General features: G+C 42.0%; 1 protein-coding gene across 1 annotated transcript in view; it reads right to left on the bottom strand.

The window, feature by feature from the left end:
* The window catches only part of LOC110156660 (thrombospondin type-1 domain-containing protein 7A-like), a 594,009-nt gene that overhangs the window by 375,038 nt on the left and 201,157 nt on the right, over nucleotides 1-17,814 (bottom strand). The window lies entirely within an intron of this gene.

Genomic DNA, 17,814 nt, shown 5'->3' with positions numbered 1-17,814 from the left:
TGGGAAAGTAACTGCTCCTACTGTTTTTGTGACTTGAGTTGGCACATGCTCAGTCCAGCTCCAGTTTAGAGAAATCAAGATACTGTGTCTACAGGTCACAATATCCTGGACACTCTCAGAAAAAAACAAAACAAATGAGAGTCTCCTGGATCCACATCACCGGGATCTGACAGATCCAAGAGACTGAAATCAGAATCCTGTGTCTACATGGACACTCACAAAACCAGGATACTCCAAAAATGACCAGAACAGGGATACTCAAGAGCATATTTACACACTCACTGTGCTGTGTTGCGTTGTGTTGAGATGTGTTGAGTTGTGTTGTATTGTGTGTTGCGTTGTATTGTGTGTTGTGTTGTGTATTGTGTGTTGTATTGTGTTGTGTTGTGTATTGTGTGTTGTGTTGTGTTGTGTGTTGTGTTGTATTGTGTGTGTGTTGTGTGTATTGTGTTGTATTGTGTGTTGTGTTGTGTTGTATTGTGTGTTGTGTTGTGTGGTTCGTGACAGTGACGTCTCTTCTGTCCAAATCTGACTGAGCATCTTTATAAACCCAGACACATGATCCTAATGCGTCTGTGACACACACACACACACACACACACACACACACACACAGTCTACTCTCTCTCCATCACTCTCTCTCTCTCACTTCCTCTCTTTCTCTTTCCCTGTTTCTCTCTCTCTTTCATGATCCTAATGCCTCTCGTCTGCTCTGACTCCTGATGCACTGTGATGACACTGTGATCCTTCTCTCTTTCTCTCTTTCTCTCTCTTTCCACCTTTCTCTCTCGCTCCCACCTCTACCTCTCCCCCCACCTCTCTCTCTCTCCTGTCCTCCTAATGCCTTTGTACACACACCATGATGCAGACAGTGTCATCCCTCTCTCCTCCTCTCTCTCTCCCTCCTCCCCACAGCTTCTCTTCTTACCTTCTCTCTCTCTCCCTCTCTTTCTCTCCCCTCACCCACCTCTCTTCCCCCCTCTCTCTCCCTCTCTCCTTCTCTTCCCTCTCTTCCCCTCCCTCTCTCCTTCTCTCTCCCCTCTCTTTCCCCTCTCTCTCTCCCTCTCTCCTTCTCTCCCTCCTCTCTCTCTTCCCCTCTCTCTCTCCCTCTCCCCTTCTCTCCCCTCCTCTCTCTCTTCCCCTCTCTCTCTCTCCCTCTCCCTTCTCCTCTCTTCCCTCCCTCTCTTCCCCCTTCTCTCTCTTCCTCTCCGCTTCCCCTTTCTCTCTCTCCCTTCTCCCCTCCCCTCCCTCTCTTCCCCTCTCTCTCCCCTTCTATCTCTCTCTATCCCTCCCCTCCCTCTCTTCCCTTTTCCCACCCTTCTTCTCTCTCTTCCCCTCTCTCTCTCCCCACCCCCCCCATCTATTTTTCCCCTTCTCCCTCTCTCTCTGCCTCTCCCCTTCTCCCCCTTTCTTACCCCCTCTCTCTCTTTCTCCCCCTCCCTCCACTTCTATTTCTCCCTCTCTCTCTCTTCCCCTCTCTCTCTCTTTACCCCTTTCCCTTTCCCCTCTTCTCTCTCTTCTCCTCTCTCTCTCCCACCCGCCCCTCTCTATTCCTCTCCTCCCTTCACTCTCTTCCCCTTTCTCTCTCTCCCTCCCCCTTCTCTCTCTTTCGTCCCCTCACACACACTCTCTCTCTCACCCCTTTCCTCACACACACACACTCATCTCTCTCGCTCTCTCCTTCACCTGCTCTCATTGTCTCCATCTCTCTCCGTCTCTCTCCCTCTCACACACCCCTTTAGTCTCTCTCTCTCTCTCCTCCGTCTCTGTCTGTGTTTTTAAAAGCCCCTAATGCCGCCGATGACCCACTTTCCCCCTCGTCTCTTTTCTTTCTCTTTCCTTTCTCTTTCCCCCGTGTCTATTTCCTCTCTCTTTCCCCTCCTTGTCTCTTTCCTTTCTCTTTTCTTTCTCTTTCCCCTCGTCTCTTTCCTTTCTCTTTCTGCGCCGCGTTTGCTGTCAGAGCTCGAGATCCTTCACTTTCATTTTCATTTCATTTCATTTCTTTCTTTTTTTTTTTTCTTTTCTTTTTTTTGTGATTTGGGCGAAAAGAGGGAGTCATTATTTCTTCATCTGCGTGGCGGAGACAGAATGGGGACGCGCTGGTTCAGTGTTTAAAGAGCGGAGACGATGCTCATTTCACTTACTGCCGCGTTATTAAGGAAAAGATCTGCCGCTGCTTTAAGAGAGAGGGATGAAGAGAGAGAGAGAGAGAAAGAGAAAGAAAGAGTGACTGTGTCGTTATTAAGGAAAAGATCTGCTTCTTTAAGAGAGAGGGATGAAGAGAGAGAGAGAGAAAGAGAAAGAAAGAGAAAGAGACTTACTGTGTTGTTATTAAGGAAAAGATCTGCTTCTTTAAGAGAGAGGGATGAAGAATGAGAGAGAGAGAAAGAGAGAGAGAGAAAGAAAGAGTGACTGTGTCGTTATTAAGGAAAAGATCTGCTATTTTAAGAGAGAGGGATGGATGGAGAGAGGGAGGGGAGAAGTGAAAGAGGGCAAAAGAGAGAGAGAAAGAGTGACTGTGTCATTATTAAGGAAAAAATCTGCTACTTTAAGAGAGGGATGAAGAGAGAGAGGAGAGCGCACGTGAGAGAGAAAGATAAAGAGAGGAAGAGTCACTGTGTCGTTATTAAGGAAAAGGTCTGCTGCTTCTTTAAGAGAAAGGGATGAAGAGAGAGAGAGAGAAAGAAAGAAAGAGAAAGAGACTTACTGCGTTGTTATTAAGGAAAAGGTCTGCTGCTTCTTTAAGAGAGAGGGATGAAGAGAGAGAGAGAAAGAGAAAGAGACTTACTGCGTTGTTATTAAGGAAAAGATCTGCTCCTTTAAAAGAGAGGGATGATTTTATATACATATATATATAGAGAGAGAGAAGAGAGAGAAAGAGAGAGAGAGGGAGGGGGAGAGAGGGAGGGGGGGAGAGAGGGAGGAGGAAAGGATCTGCTGCTTTAAGAGAGAGAGAGGGATAGAGAGGTGGAAAAAGAGAGGGATGGAGACAAAGAGTAATCAAGAGAGGGATAAAGAGAGAGAGAGAGTGACTCTGTCGTTATTAAGGAAACGATCTACTGCTTTAAGAGAGAGAGATGACGAGAGAGAGGAAGAGAGAGAGAGAGAAAGAGTTATTGTGTCATTATTAAGGAAAAGATCTGCCGCTTCTTTAAGAGAGAGGGATGAAGAGAGAGAGAAATAAAGAGTGACTCTGTTGTTATTAAGGAAAAGATCTGCTTCTTTAAGAGAGAGGGATGACGAGAGAGAGAGACGGAGAACAAGACAGAGAGAGAGATTGAGTGTTTTTAAGGAAAAGATCTGCTGCTTTAAAAGAGAGGGATAAAGAGGGAGAGAGAAGAGAGAGACTCTGTCGTTATTAAGGAAACGATCTACTGCTTTAAGAGAGAGGGATGACGAGAGAGAGGAAGAGAGAGAGAGAGAAAGAGTTATTGTGTCGTTATTAAGGAAAAGATCTGCCGCTTCTTTAAGAGAGAGGGATGAAGAGAGAGAGAAATAAAGAGTGACTCTGTTGTTATTAAGGAAAAGATCTGCTTCTTTAAGAGAGAGGGATGACGAGAGAGAGAGACGGAGAACAAGACAGAGAGAGAGAGTGAGTGTTTTTAAGGAAAAGATCTGCTGCTTTAAAAGAGAGGGATAAAGAGGGAGAGAAAGAGAGACTGTGTCGTTATTAAGGAAAAGATCTGCTGCTTCTTTAAGAGAGAGGGATGAAGAGAGAGAGAGAGAAACTGACGGTGTTGGGAAGGTGGAGAAAGGGAGAAAGAGAGAGAGGGAATGAATGGAGAGAGAGGTGGGGAGAGAGAGAGAGAGAGAGCTCACAAAAAGAGTTAGTGTCATTATTAAGAAGAGGCTCAGCTGCTTTTAAGAGCCAAATGTTATGAGACCAGAGTTTTATGAGAGAAGAGGGAGAGAGACGTGGAGATGGAGAGACTGAGAGAGGTAGAGAGATAAAGAGAGAGAGGAGAGAGAGGGAAGGAGAGAGTGAGAGACAGAGGGAGATGACAGAAAAAGTTACAGCCTCATTATAAAGGAGAGGTTAGTGCTTTTAAGAGCCAAACGTTATGAGACGAGGTAAAAGGAGAGTTTTATGAGAGGAGAGAGACGGAGAGAGAAAGCAGAGAGAGAGAGATAATTAAAGAGAGAGAGAGGGGGAGAGACATAGAGAAAGGGAAAGAGACAGAGACAGGGCGGAGGGCCAGAGAGAAGGGAAATGGGAAAAAGAAAGGGGATGAAGAGACAGAGATGGAATGAGAGAGAGAGGGGAGAGAGAAAAGAGAGGGAGATAGAGACATAGAGAGAGGACCTGGAGAAAGACAAGAAGAGACAGATAGAGAAAGAGAGTGAGAGATAGAGAGAAGAGAGAGAAATTCAGGAGGTGAAAGAAAAGAGACAGCGAGAGAAAGAGAGGTGGAGAGGGAAAGAGAAAGGGATAGAGAGAAAGAGACAGAGAGAGACAGGATGAAGGGATGAAGAGAAAGAAATGGGAGAAAGAGACGGTGTGAAGAGATGGAATAGAGAGAGAATGGAGACAGAGACATAGAATGAGAGAGAGAGAGAGAGAGAGAAAGGGGGAGAAAAAATTCAGGAGGTGCCAAATAGAGAGAGAGAGAAAAGACAGAGTTGAGTAGAAAGGGAGGGAGAGATGGAGATATAAAGCCAAATATTACGAGGCGTGTTAAATGGAGAGTTTTATGAGTGGAGAGAGAGAGGGAGAGAGGAGAAAGAAAGCAGAGAGAGAGAGATGGGGGAGAGAAGGAGGAGAGAGAGATATTGACTGAAAACAAAAGAGAGAGGTGGAGAGGAATAGAGAGAGACAGGTGAAGAAACGGGATGAAGGGGCAGAGAGAAATAAAATGGGAGAAAGAAAGGAGGTGAAGAGACAGATGGAATAAGAGAGAGGGGTAGAGAGAAAAGAGAGGGAGACATAAAGAGAGAACCTGGGAGAAAGAAAAGAAGAGTCACGGAGATAGAGAGAGAGAAAGCAAGACAGAAAGATGGGGGAGTAAGAAAAGAAAGGAGAAGAGAGAGAGAAAGGGGGAGAGAGATTCAGTAGGAGAGAAAGTGGAGAAGAGAGAGAACAGCCAACACTTTTACGAGACAAATGTTATGAGACGAGGTAAAAGGAGAGTTTTATGAGAGGAGAGAGACGGAGAGAGAAAGCAGAGAGAGAGAGAGAGAGAGATGGGGGAGAGAGAGATAGCGACTGAAAAGAGCTAAAGAGAGAGGTGGAGAAGGATAGAGAGAGAGAGACAAGTGGAGAGAAGGGTGGAGGGGCAGAGAGAAAGAAAATGGGAGAAAGAAAGGGGGTGAAGAGACAGATGGAATGAGAGAGAAAAGGGGTGGAGAGAAAATAAAGACACAGGGAGAGGATCTGGGAGAAAGAAAAGAAGAGACACACAGAGAGAAAATGACAAAGAAAAGAAGAGACAGAGAAAGAGACAAAGAGGAACAGAGGGATAGAGAGAAAGACGGGTGGAGAAAGAAAGACATGGGAGAAAGGAAGGGGTGAAGAGACAAGAGAGAGGACCTGGAGAAAGAAAAGAAGTGTCACACAGAGAAAGAAAGAGAGAGAGAGAGATGAGGGAGTAGGAAAGGAGAGTTAGATAAAGAGAGAGAGAGAGAATGGAGGAGAGAGAAATTCAGGAGGTGCAAGAAAAGAAGAGAGAGCAAGAGAAAGAGAGGTGGAGAGGGAAAGAAAAAGGGATATAGACAGAGAGAGAGAGAGAGACAGGTGGAGAGAAGGGATGAATGGATGGAGAGAAAGAAAGAGGTGAAGAGACAGAGATGGAATGAGAGAGAGAGAGGTGGAAAGAAAAGAGAAAGAGATGGAGACAGAGAGAAATGACCTGGGAGAAAGAAAAGAAGAGACAGAGAGAGAGAAAGAGAGACAGAGAGAGAGAAAGAAAGAAAGGAGGAGAGAGAAATTCAGGAGGTGAAAGAAAAGAAGAGACAGAGAGAGAGAAAATGGGAGAAGGAAAAGAAGAGACAGCAAGAGAAAGAGAGGTGGAGAGAAGGAAAGAAAAAGGGATATAGACAGAGCGAGAGAGAGAGACAGGTGGAGAGAGGGATGAAGGGATGGAGAGAAAGAAGAGGGTGAAGAGACAGAGATGGAATGAGAGAGAGAGGTGGAAAGAAAAGAGAGAGAGATGGAGACAGAGAGAAATGACCTGGGAGAAAGAAAAGAAGAGACAGAGAGAGAGAAAATGGGAGAAAGAAAAGAAGAGACAGAGAGAAAAGAGAGACAGAGAGAGAGAAAGAAAGAAAGGAGGAGAGAGAAATTCAGGAGGTGAAAGAAAAGAAGAGACATACAGAGACAAAAAATGGTTAGAGAGAGAGAAACAGCGGTGGAGAGGGACAGAAATGGACAGAGAGAGAGATGGGATGGAGGGTCAGAGAGAAAGAAAACAGGAATAGATAGAGAGGAGTAGAGAGAGAGGGAGAGATGGAAAAACATACAACGCCAACACTTTTAAGAGCCAAATGTTACGAGACGAGTTAAAAAGAGGGTTTTATGAGAGGATAAAGAGAGAGATGGGAGAGAGAGAGAAAATGGGACAAATAAAAGAAGAGACAGAGAAAGAGAGAGAGAGAGAGAGAGAGAGAGCTGGCAGAAAGAACGAGTGCGATTATTAAAGAGAGGCTGAGCTGCTTTTAAGAGCCAAAAGTTATGGGACGAGTTAAAAGGCGAGTTTTATGAGAGAGAGAAAGAGAGAAAGGAGAAAGCAAGCAGAGAAGAGAGAAAAGGGGAGAGAAAAGACAGAGGGAGGGAGAGATGGAGAACAAACGCAACAAAAATCAGCGAGCGAAGAGAGAGACGAGTGTGGTCATTTTACTCGCAAATATTCTCAGTGGGAATAGAAAATGTTTGCAACTTTTCCATGTAAACCTCAGTTCAGAATGATTATTTCCATGTAAACTCGAAGGAGAAGATTTAAATTCCAAACTATTTAATTCAAAATAATAAAAAAAACGTCATGTAAACCTGACCATTGTTATAACATGTTTTAAAAATTCGTATAAATATAAAATAAAAGATAGAAAGTCTCGTTTAATGAATGGATAAATCCTGGAGAAAGAATGTCGGATTTTGGATGGAGATGGAGAGATGGAGTTTGTGGTGAAGTGGAGTTTGTGGAGAGGAAAGAATCAGCTGCTGTAAGAGAGAGGGATGGAGAGAGAGAGGGGGAGAGGTGTAGAAGCAAAGAGAGTGAGAGGGGGTTAGAGGAGAGAGAAAGAGAGAGAAACCGAGTTACTTTGTTATTATTAAGAAGAGGATCAGCTGATTTTAAGAAAGAGGGATGAAGAGAGAGAGAGAGGGATGGAGAGACAGAGAGAGGTGTGGTGAGAGAGGGGGAGAAGTGGAAAGAGAGAGAGATGGAGGGAGGGAGGGAGATAGAGAAATAGTTACTGAGTCATTATTAAGGAAAAGATCTGCTGCTTTAAGAGAGAGGGATGGAGAGTGATAAAGAAAGATACAGACAGAAAGGGATGGAGAGAGAGAGAGAAAGGTACAAACAGAGAGAGGGATGGAGAGAGAGGGAGAGAGGTGGAGAGAGTGAGAGCGTTACTGTGTCATTATTAGGGAGAGGATCAGCTGCTTTTGAAAAGCAGGGATGAGAAAGACAGAGAGAAAGAGAAAGAGGGAGACAGAGAGGGAGAAGGGTTGAGGGATGGAGAGAGGGAGGGAAGAGGCGGAGAAAGAGAGAGAAAGCGACACAGAGAGAGAGAGTTACTGTGTCATTCTTAAGTTCTGGTGGAGAGAGGGAGAGGGCTGGAGAGGGGAGAGGTGTAGAGAGAGAGGGATAGAGGAGAGAAAGAGGTGTAGAGAGAGGGCTGAAGGAGAAACAGGTGTAAAGAGAGGGCTGTAGGAGAGAGAGTGGTGTAGCGAGAGGGCTAGAGGAGGGAGAGAAGTGTAGAGAGAGAGGGATGGAGGAGAGAGAGGTGGAGAGAGAGGGGCTGTAGGAGAGAGAGGTGTAGAGAGAGGGCTGGAGCAAAGAGGTGTAGAGAGAGGGCTGGAGGAAAGAGGTGTAGAGAGAGGGCTGGAGCAAAGAGGTGTAGAGAGAGGGCTGGAGGAAAGAGGTGTAGAGAGAGGGCTGGAGCAAAGAGGTGTAGAGAGAGGGCTGAAGGAAAGAGGTGTAGAGAGAGGGCTGGAGGAAAGAGAGAGGTGTAGAGAGAGGGCTGGAGCAAAGAGGTGTAGAGAGAGGGCTGGAGGAGGAGAGGTGTAGAGAGACAGGGATGGAAAGAGAGAGAGGTGTAGAGAGAGGGATGTAGGAGAGAGAGGTGTAGAGAGAGAGGGATGTAGGAGAGAGAGGTGTAGAGAGAGGGATGTAGGAGAGAGGTGTAGAGAGAGAGCTGGAGGAGGCTGCTGGTTGTGCTGCTGCAGGTGAGTTTCTGAATGTCAAAAACTAAATGTCCTCTCGTAATAAAAAAGGAGAAAGGCTGGTGTCTTTCAGCGTGAGCGTTGTGGAGCGTTGTGGAGCTCTGCAGAGGAGCGTAGCCGGGGGTCTGCCTAAGGATCCGGAGCGTTACAAAAACTGCACTGTCACGTAGAATACTCTCATATATCTGTGAAACTTACGACGGCACTAAACCTCAAACTCCATTTCAAACGATGGAAAATACAGATACTGATTTTACACTAACCTAACCCACTTCCCACTAAAACACAATCCCGGTATCTATGGCAACAACACACAAAGTTACAACAAAACGTACAGACAATTTGCACAGAAAGAACACTTTTTTTTAGATCCACGGTGTGTTTTTTTCTGGTGGAGGGTTCGCTCGTCGCTCGTCTCCATGGAGATGTTATTGCTTTGTCCGGAATGCGCCACAATACAGAATCAGACTTGTCAACACTGCAAATTTCTCTGATCTGGACAAGATTTTAAAACTTCTACCAGGTTATTCATCTTGTTTTCAGATTTATTATCTACTTACTAATACAAAGACTGATTCATTCTAGTCTAGAGGTCGTTTATTTTAAGATAACTTAACAAGTGAAATGATCTTACTGCAAGGACACATAATTTCTCTTCTTTAAAGTTATTTTCTGATAGATTTAAGTGTTTATATCTTCAATTTTGCCCAAGCTTTTTTGCAGTTGTATTACTTGTCCATAGAAACAAGCATGTGACGTCACCAAGTTAAAGGCCTATTCATATTTCATAAGAACATAGGAGCTTTGTTCTTGTTCTTAAAGTGATAAGAATTAGCCAGGCTGGCACCACCTAGTGTCTCCGCTCAATTTCATTTTTTCTCCAGCGACTAGGTCAAGAATCAGAATACACTAGACGGTTCGCAAAAACCCCGGAAATGCAAGTTCAGGCACCGGTCCCTCAGCGAAGAACCATACATTATGTGTTGCAATGATTCCCGAAATCGAGGATTTAAAGCCAGAATCAAGAGAATGTTTGACGAATTTCATCAAGGAGAAAGAAGTTATTGCCATTCTTTCTACGGGATTTGGGAAAAGCTTAATATACCAGTTAGTCCCATTAGTGATGCACTACATACACCAAATAACAGCGATGGGTTAAATAAAAAAAGTACTTGCCTACTGTCGAGTGAACAAAATCTAACACTGTGAGGTCACTTATTTTCTTATTTTTCTTATTTTATTTATTTGTAAAGGGACAGCACATATTAATGAACATTAAAAATGTAAATATGTAAAGATTATAGCCAATGTGGCTCATTTCCATCTTCAGTCCCTCGGCAGGTTGATGTAAAATCATCTACAGGACAAAAGAAAGTACAACAACTATCACACAAAAGTACACAACACCAGCACACTCACTATACACACAACACACTCACTATACACACAACACACTCACTATACACACAACACACTCACTATACACACAACACACTCACTATACACACGACACACTCACTATACACACGACACACTCACTGTACACACAACACACTCACTATACACACAACACACTCACTGTACACACAACACACTCACTGTACACACAACACACTCACTATACACACAACACACTCACTATACACACACAACACACTCACTGTACACACAACACACTCACTATACACACAACACACTCACTATACACACAACACACTCACTATACACACAACACACTCACTATACACACAACACACTCACTATACACACAACACACTCACTGTACACACAACACACTCACTGTACACACAACACACTCACTATACACACACAACACACTCACTATACACACAACACACACTCACTATACACACACAACACACTCACTATACACACACAACACACACACACTCACACTACTACACACAACACACTCACTATACACACAACACACTCACTATACACACAACACACTCACTATACACACTACACACTCACTATACACACACACAACACACTCACTGTACACACAACACACTCACTATACACACAACACACTCACTGTACACACACAACACACTCACTATACACACAACACACTCACTGTACACACAATTAGTTTCAAACAGTTCATCTGAAGTTCAAAGTCAAGAGTTTAAGAGTTAAACCAAGAGTTAAACCAACAACCCTTCAAAATAAAAGAAAATGTGAATTGGTTAAACATGGAGACATATTTGACCATTGAACAACTGTTTTAAAGCTTTAGAAAATGCTGCCAATGATGAAAGTTCTCGTATATGAGCAGGCACCGTATTCCAAGTTTGACCTGCTCAATAAGCAAAAGAGAGTCTGTCCAAAAGTACTTTTCCTAAACGGCACAGAGCAGTCGCCTCTAGAGCTGCTCTTGTGCGATTTGAATTTCTTTTCACAAACTCCTTTAAAGGAGGTGGAGCAAGATGATTAAAAACTTTGTAAACCAAAATTAAATCTGCATATTTGATTGTGTTGTCCCAATTTAGGAATTTGTATTTGTCAAGTATTCTACAGCAGTGATAATTTGTGGGCTTTTTGTCTTCTACAAAGTGAAACCGTCTGATGAATCACACTAGATAAGAACATCAGCTCTGACATTTCATCCTTTAGGTTTCATCCTTTAGGCGTTTTCAGGAGGAAATCTGCGTGCATATATTGACGTAAAAGTGTGGAATTCGATTGTGTGTGCATGCCAGACGACTCGGTGGTGACGCTAAATGGTGATGTATGTGACGTAAACATGTACGTGACGTGAGCAGATGTGACCAGAGTTTTGCGTCTTGGGCAGTTCAGATGGAAACACTACGACAGAGCGTATTCAACTTTTCCACTCTGGAGCTTGGTTTCCGATTTTTACATTTTTAAGTCCCCAAAACACCGTCAACATCTAAACGAAAGGCACTTCCAATAACATATTTTGTCGTTTTTACCCGCAAGTGTTCTCGTGTAAACAGGCCCTAAAATATCCACGATCTTCTATGAATTTCTTGTCATTTGGCGTCTTTATAGTCACTGAGCGTCGCCTCGTACAGATGTTTGTTTTTCTTTCTTTATGTTTTCTTTATATTTTCTCACCGTTTCTGCAAGCTGTAACTCAAAACCAGCCATTTGGAGCTGTTGGATCTCACGCAAAGATAAACCACGCCCACATAAATAACCAATCAGAGTGAAGATGTGGGACAGCGCCACCGAACTGCCAAAGAAAGTTCTGCTCAGCTGAAGTGTCGAGAACAAGCCTCAAGAACTGCCCAACAGGAGCTGGCCCAACAAAATCATGTCGTTTTGTTCGACCAGTCCTGGGTGCAAGAACAAAATTCTTATATTCTTATGAAGTATAAATAGGCCTTAAGTTACAGGCCAGATCTGTGGAGAGGAGACGCCATTCACAGTAAGAATGCAGGTTTTTCAAGGTGTTTTTGAGCAATAGAAACAACTTTAAAACTGAAAGAATGCAAGATGAATACGTTTAATGCCGTACTGTGGAATATTCCAGGCAAAGCGATAACATCATGGCATCAGAGACGAGCAGGTGGCCCTTTAGTGCCCCTTTAACACTGATTAGTGTAAGTTATGGCCCTTATGAACATGATGTTTCCAGGTAACAGTTATGGATTTCCCTCTCCATTTGTCAAACGTGCTGCACATAATTAGTTTACACGACCTTGGATGTTAACACTGTCGTCCACTTAGGAGTCAGCTGATACCAGGCCATCCACCACGTTTAAGTCAAGTCAAGGCTCATGTAATAATACAGGAAGTGCTCCACTGTGTTTTTAAACTCCATACACCTTCACAAGAATCATTTGGATGAAAACTATCGCTTCATGACATCACAAGGTGGAACAGAGCATTTTGATCTTTGGAGACAAACTAATGATAAAAAGTTACTCAAACATGTGTGAATAAAACAAAACATTAACAGTGAGTGTGTACACATGCACATCAATAACCCGGTTATGATCGGGTTTTTTGAGTATCTTGGTTTCTTCATGGTGCATGTAAATGCAGTATCCCGGTTATAGCAGTATCCCGGTTATGAGAAACCGGGATACTGTAGCTGGTCTATTCCGATAGTAACCGGGATACTGTGGCATGTACACAGTTACTACAATGTCATGTTGAGTGTGCATGTGTCCAAAAGACACTTTCCAGTCTTTTCACCCCAACAGTAGCGACATAAATAAAGTGACCAACTGTAAAATTAAGAGCTGCGTTAAACCTGCACACGTACAATCTGCACTCGTGTGATCGCTGAAAAGCTAAAACATGAACTATCTCCTATACAACACATGCACAGAACAGACTTAACATCATCAGCACCTCTTCTGTCACAAAAAGAACACACATAATCCACTGAGTCATGTCATTTATTCCAAAAGAAGATGATCACTTCAGCGGCACAAGGAGCGAACTGTTTTTATCACCGCTAACAGTTTATGCTAATTAGCCAAGTGGTCTTAAGTTTCATTTCTGTAAAATGTAAACAAATGTGATCAGAGCTGAATTATCTGATCAAACGGGCTGATGTGGATCTATAGTGGTTCTGGTTTATATGTTGTGAAGTTGAGTTTATTTATGCAGAAGATTTGAATGAAGAATCCTGTTTGATCTGCACAGTGGATTGTGGGAGATCTCATAGCTCTTTGCCGCTGGTTAAACCTCCTGAGCTTCTTATGCTAAAGGAGCTCATGGTTTGATCATATATACAGGGATATGAGTATTCCAGTTTCTCAGTGCGCATGTAAACACAGTAACCCGGATACTGACATAACCGGGATATGGCTAATAACCGGGATACTGATGTGCATGTATACACACTCAGTAACTCCAGGTGTGTTTTTGAGGAGGTAACAACATTCTAACATGGCTTAAAGTTGCATTCTATCACTTTTTGGTTGGAGGTCTGTCACCTGCTTCTTTCTATGGTAATAAGAATCATAGATAAAAAAAAAAAAAAAAAGATGTGTTGCTTTGTTTACAACAGTTACAAATGTCACTACGTCTTATCGTCTTTAATAACAGACTTTTACCATTTCAGCCTATTTTTCCCCAAACGTCTGACTAAAGTGACTCAATTCAAACTGAATCTGTGTCTGAACCCTCTGGAGCTCAGACAAATGGACGGACTCTGGAGTTTTGGCCTCGTCTCTGCTCTCATTTTAAGTGGGAACAAGCTCTGCACAGAAGAACAGCAGATTTCAAATTGCTTGAGTTCTTTAGGGGGTAAAAATAAGAGCAGGTCTAGCTGGTGTCCAAGGAGATGATCTGATAGACAACAGACTGAGCTTTTGTTGGGTCTAGACAATTCCATCTCACTAAACATGAGAATTTGGGACTTTTTGGTTGGGGGTCCATCACCTGCTTGGTTCTGTGGTAGGGTGACCAGATTTTCAAAATCATAAACTGAGACACGCCTGGTTTGTGGTGATTGGTAATAATAAAATTGTGAAACGAGTGTGTAATTAAGGAAGATTGTTCTGCACTTGGCCCTTTCATGACTAACAGGTGTTGTCACATTTTGTTTGTGTTTTGGTCATTTATTTAAGCAGCTTTTCTCTATTTTACCAAAACAAATGACAATTTTTTTCATTCATTTATTTTTTTTCTTCATTTATGCATTTATTTTGGATTTACATTCATATACAATAGATCATATAACATAAGTGAAATCATAATAGAAATGAAAATAACAACAAAAAATATTATTAATTATTATTATTTTTTATTATTATTATTTTTTATTATTTTTATTATTATTTTATTATTATTATTTTTATTTATTATTTTTATTATTATTATTATTATTATTATTATTATTATTATTATTATTATTATTATTATTTATTCATTCATTTCTCCCAAAAAAGAGCGGGAAGAAGAAAATGTATTTAATCCCACCCCTACTCTTCATAATCTAACACAATGAGCTTCTTTTACATTTTTCAGACATTTTGAATTAAACTATATGAACTATTTACAAGTGCAGACAAAGAGTCACTGTTATAGTTTGGTAGTAGAACATAAGTGCACCAACAATGGTGAAGTTAAGGATACAGACAATGGTAAGAAACAACAAATACAAGTCATGTAATGGACAGAACAAACCAGCAATGGTAAGAAAACAACAAACATAAACCAGCGCTACAGAGGCAGTTTTGCTCTAATATTATGACCCACTCTCCATATACTGTGACCAGACCATATGTTTATAGAACAACTTGAATTTATGGATATTTTGGCATTACTTGAGACGTGTATCCAGACTGTTGTACACACATCCACACATACAGAAATGTTTATGGGTAGTTCGTACATTAGGCAATTTGAAATTTCCATACCTCTAAAATTATAAGTTCTCTCTCTCATTTTGAACAAGATTTGAATATTACGTGGTAGTAAACTGTTGCATGCTCTGAATAAAATGACCAGTGTATAATATTGTACAAGGTCAAGATTCTTGAGGAGCTTGGACTGAATTTATCCCTCGCTTTACTAGGTGTGTGCAAAAATATTGAAATATTAATATATCGTACTGTTTAATGTAATGATACAGTATGGATATCGTGGGCTGCTGTGTCGATATATCTCCAAGAGTTTTTTTGGTATATGTTACTCAGTTATTTTGTTACAGCGCTGCAGTTTTGTTGCTTGTTTAGTGTAAGGAAACTCATTTATGCGACACATTTGACATTTTCAGTGTTTTGATGATTAAAATGTTTGTGTTTCTTAATAACTTTGCATAAGAAGTGGTTTAACAAAAACTTTTAGTATCAAAGACATGATTTAGTCTTTACTTTTTATTTAACCGTATCAAATTAGTTTGAAATATATTGTATCGTATCATGGCCATATATATTGAGGTAGGTATCGTATCGGCAGCTTCTTAATGATACCCAGTCCTACTCTTTACTGTTGGCAAGGATCAGATTGGTCAAAAATAGAGACACCTGGGAGATTTCTTGTATAAAACTGGGACAAATCACTGGTTTTGGATAAATCTGCTGGGACAGGAGACACAGGACTCAAAACTGGGACTGTCCTACTTAAATAGGGACGTCCGGTCACCCTATTGCGTAAGTAAGTATTCTATGGAGATGCCTGGAATGTTCCACAGTGTGACATTAAACAGATCTACCTTACATTTCTTCAATAGCTGGGTTTCACGTGACATCACAGGGCTACGTTTGTCAGCGCGCGAAATCAGATGGACGGCAGGAAGTGAACTGACTGGAGGAAGCTGTTGCATCTTTGTCTGGAAAATACTGATGTGATGTGTAGTTTACAGCTGTGCCAATCGTTCTAACCGAGAGAAGGAAGCGTTTTTTTTTAGAGTACCGAAGATAGTCGTCCACAAAGAAATGGGAAAAGCTGACAGAACAACGCCGTAAAAAGTAGATTACAACCCTATGTTTACGGTCAGGAGGAGCAGAATCCGCAAATCATTAACGACTTACGGTTAACGACGTTTGCTGACATTAAATAGTTGGGATAGATCGGTTACTGCCGATACACTGCAGTTTTTTCCATCACGGTCTATACACAAAATAAGAGAAACACTCACCCTGGCGAAGACCAAACCATAATCATCACGTAGGCGTTTTGCACCAAGGTTGTGGACCCATCCACTGATAAACAAAAAAAAGTTATATGCCTCCAAGTGTTTGTACGCCTTCATCTGTTGTCTGGTGTAGAACAATGTCTAGAGAACTCTGCCTCGATTGTCGGCAAATCTTTTACTTCGGTCGAAAATTCCCTCATTTCACGTCACATAGATCACGTCTAATATATTTGTCGACTAACTGCTCGTACTTTTGCCTCGCTACTGGCTCTAAATCCTTACAATAAGAACTCTTCTCCATATCTGTGTTCTCCAGAGCCGTGTTTGTCGTGTTTGTCTTCACTTCCTGCCCTCCACCTGAAATTCGCGCATCATCGTGATCACGTGACTGAAACTCCTCCTATTACTGGTGGTTTTATAGCCCAAACAAACAACCAAAAAAGGCATTCTGACTTGCCTCGCCACAGATCTTACCTTGTAACCTGGTCTGGTTTGGTCTCCATGAAGATAGAAAGGTTAAATTTAATGCCATGAAGAAAAGCGTTTGACAGACGTTCCATCAGAAAAGTGACATAATGCACCTTTAGAGCTCTCAAGAGTCAGTTTTGCGTAATATCACACTTTAAAAAAAACAACTACACTAACATTTTACTGAGATATATATACTGGAGTGGTGGTCTTTAGGCAAACCCAGGACATGGCTATAATGTCCCACTAACAGATGTGCTTCAAACGACATTGTAAATGAAGCCACAAGCTGTTCTGGGCCCAGTCTGCTCCTCTCCTCCAAAAAACGCACAAACATCTCTGCACATTTCACCGACGCAAATAAACAAACCAGGATTAATATTTATATAGACTCCTGGGGGCACGCGCTCTATCTCTCCCATCCTCGGAAAAAAAAAAAAAAATATCGAAAAAATAACGTCAACAAAGCAGTAATGAAAGGTTCGAGTGCATAATTGATCAAAAAGGCCAGAGTAGAAGAGCGGTTGCCATCTGAACCGGCTCTTGACATGTCTCGGGGTCTCTGTAGGGTTGACCGAGTGTTTTTAATGAGGGCGCGAGCTGGGCGGGTGTCGGCGGGTTCATAATCTCCAGTGTGATAATGACTACGGGAACAGCCGAGTGTGACCGGCGTTGCCATAGCGACGTAGGCGGAGGTGGGGCGCGTGGCTTTAAGTGTTGATGCGCAGGTTAATGTTGTTTGTGGAGATTTTGAAGGAGGAGGGAGGAGGGGTAATGGGAAGATGATATAAAAGTTTAAAGAGAGTTTTGCTCTGATGCTTGGTGATGAGGATTCAAATGTTTTTTTGTTTTTTTTAAAGTGCAAGGTTGAACTGCAGTTTGTTTTTTCTAAGATCATTACTAAGGCAGCAGTCTGAGCAGGGAGGCCCAGACTTTTCTCTCCACACACACACACACACTTCCTCCAGCTCTTCCGGGGGGTCCTGAGGTGTTCCCAGCCCAGAGACACAGTCCCAGTCCAGTGTGTTTTACTTTTACAAATTATTTATACACAACACTGTACAACAACTTAGCATTTTATCTGCACAGTTATAGATACAGTGTACAGTTATATAAATATCATATTTTTTTTTCTTTATAGAGCGAAATTATTCCGATTGTGGGAAAGATGGACTGGCGTGGATAGTGTTGTGTTCCAGATTTAACTCGAGTGATGCAGAAAAGAGGGAGCCACTGTCTGTGTGAATGTTCGTGTGTGTTAGCTGATGGATCTTTTACTTTTACAAATTAATCATACACAACAACATAGTATTTTATTTGCACAATTATAGTTCTTTATAGCAGTGTTTCCCAAACTTTTTAATATTTATATATA

Source organism: Boleophthalmus pectinirostris, unplaced genomic scaffold (assembly GCF_026225935.1).
Source record: "Boleophthalmus pectinirostris isolate CB_2022bp ecotype Guang Dong unplaced genomic scaffold, ASM2622593v1 HiC_scaffold_6, whole genome shotgun sequence".
NCBI classification, from domain to species: domain Eukaryota; kingdom Metazoa; phylum Chordata; class Actinopteri; order Gobiiformes; family Gobiidae; genus Boleophthalmus; species Boleophthalmus pectinirostris.
Note: the sequence above shows the minus strand (reverse complement) of the source record. Positions and strands in the feature narration are given on the sequence as shown.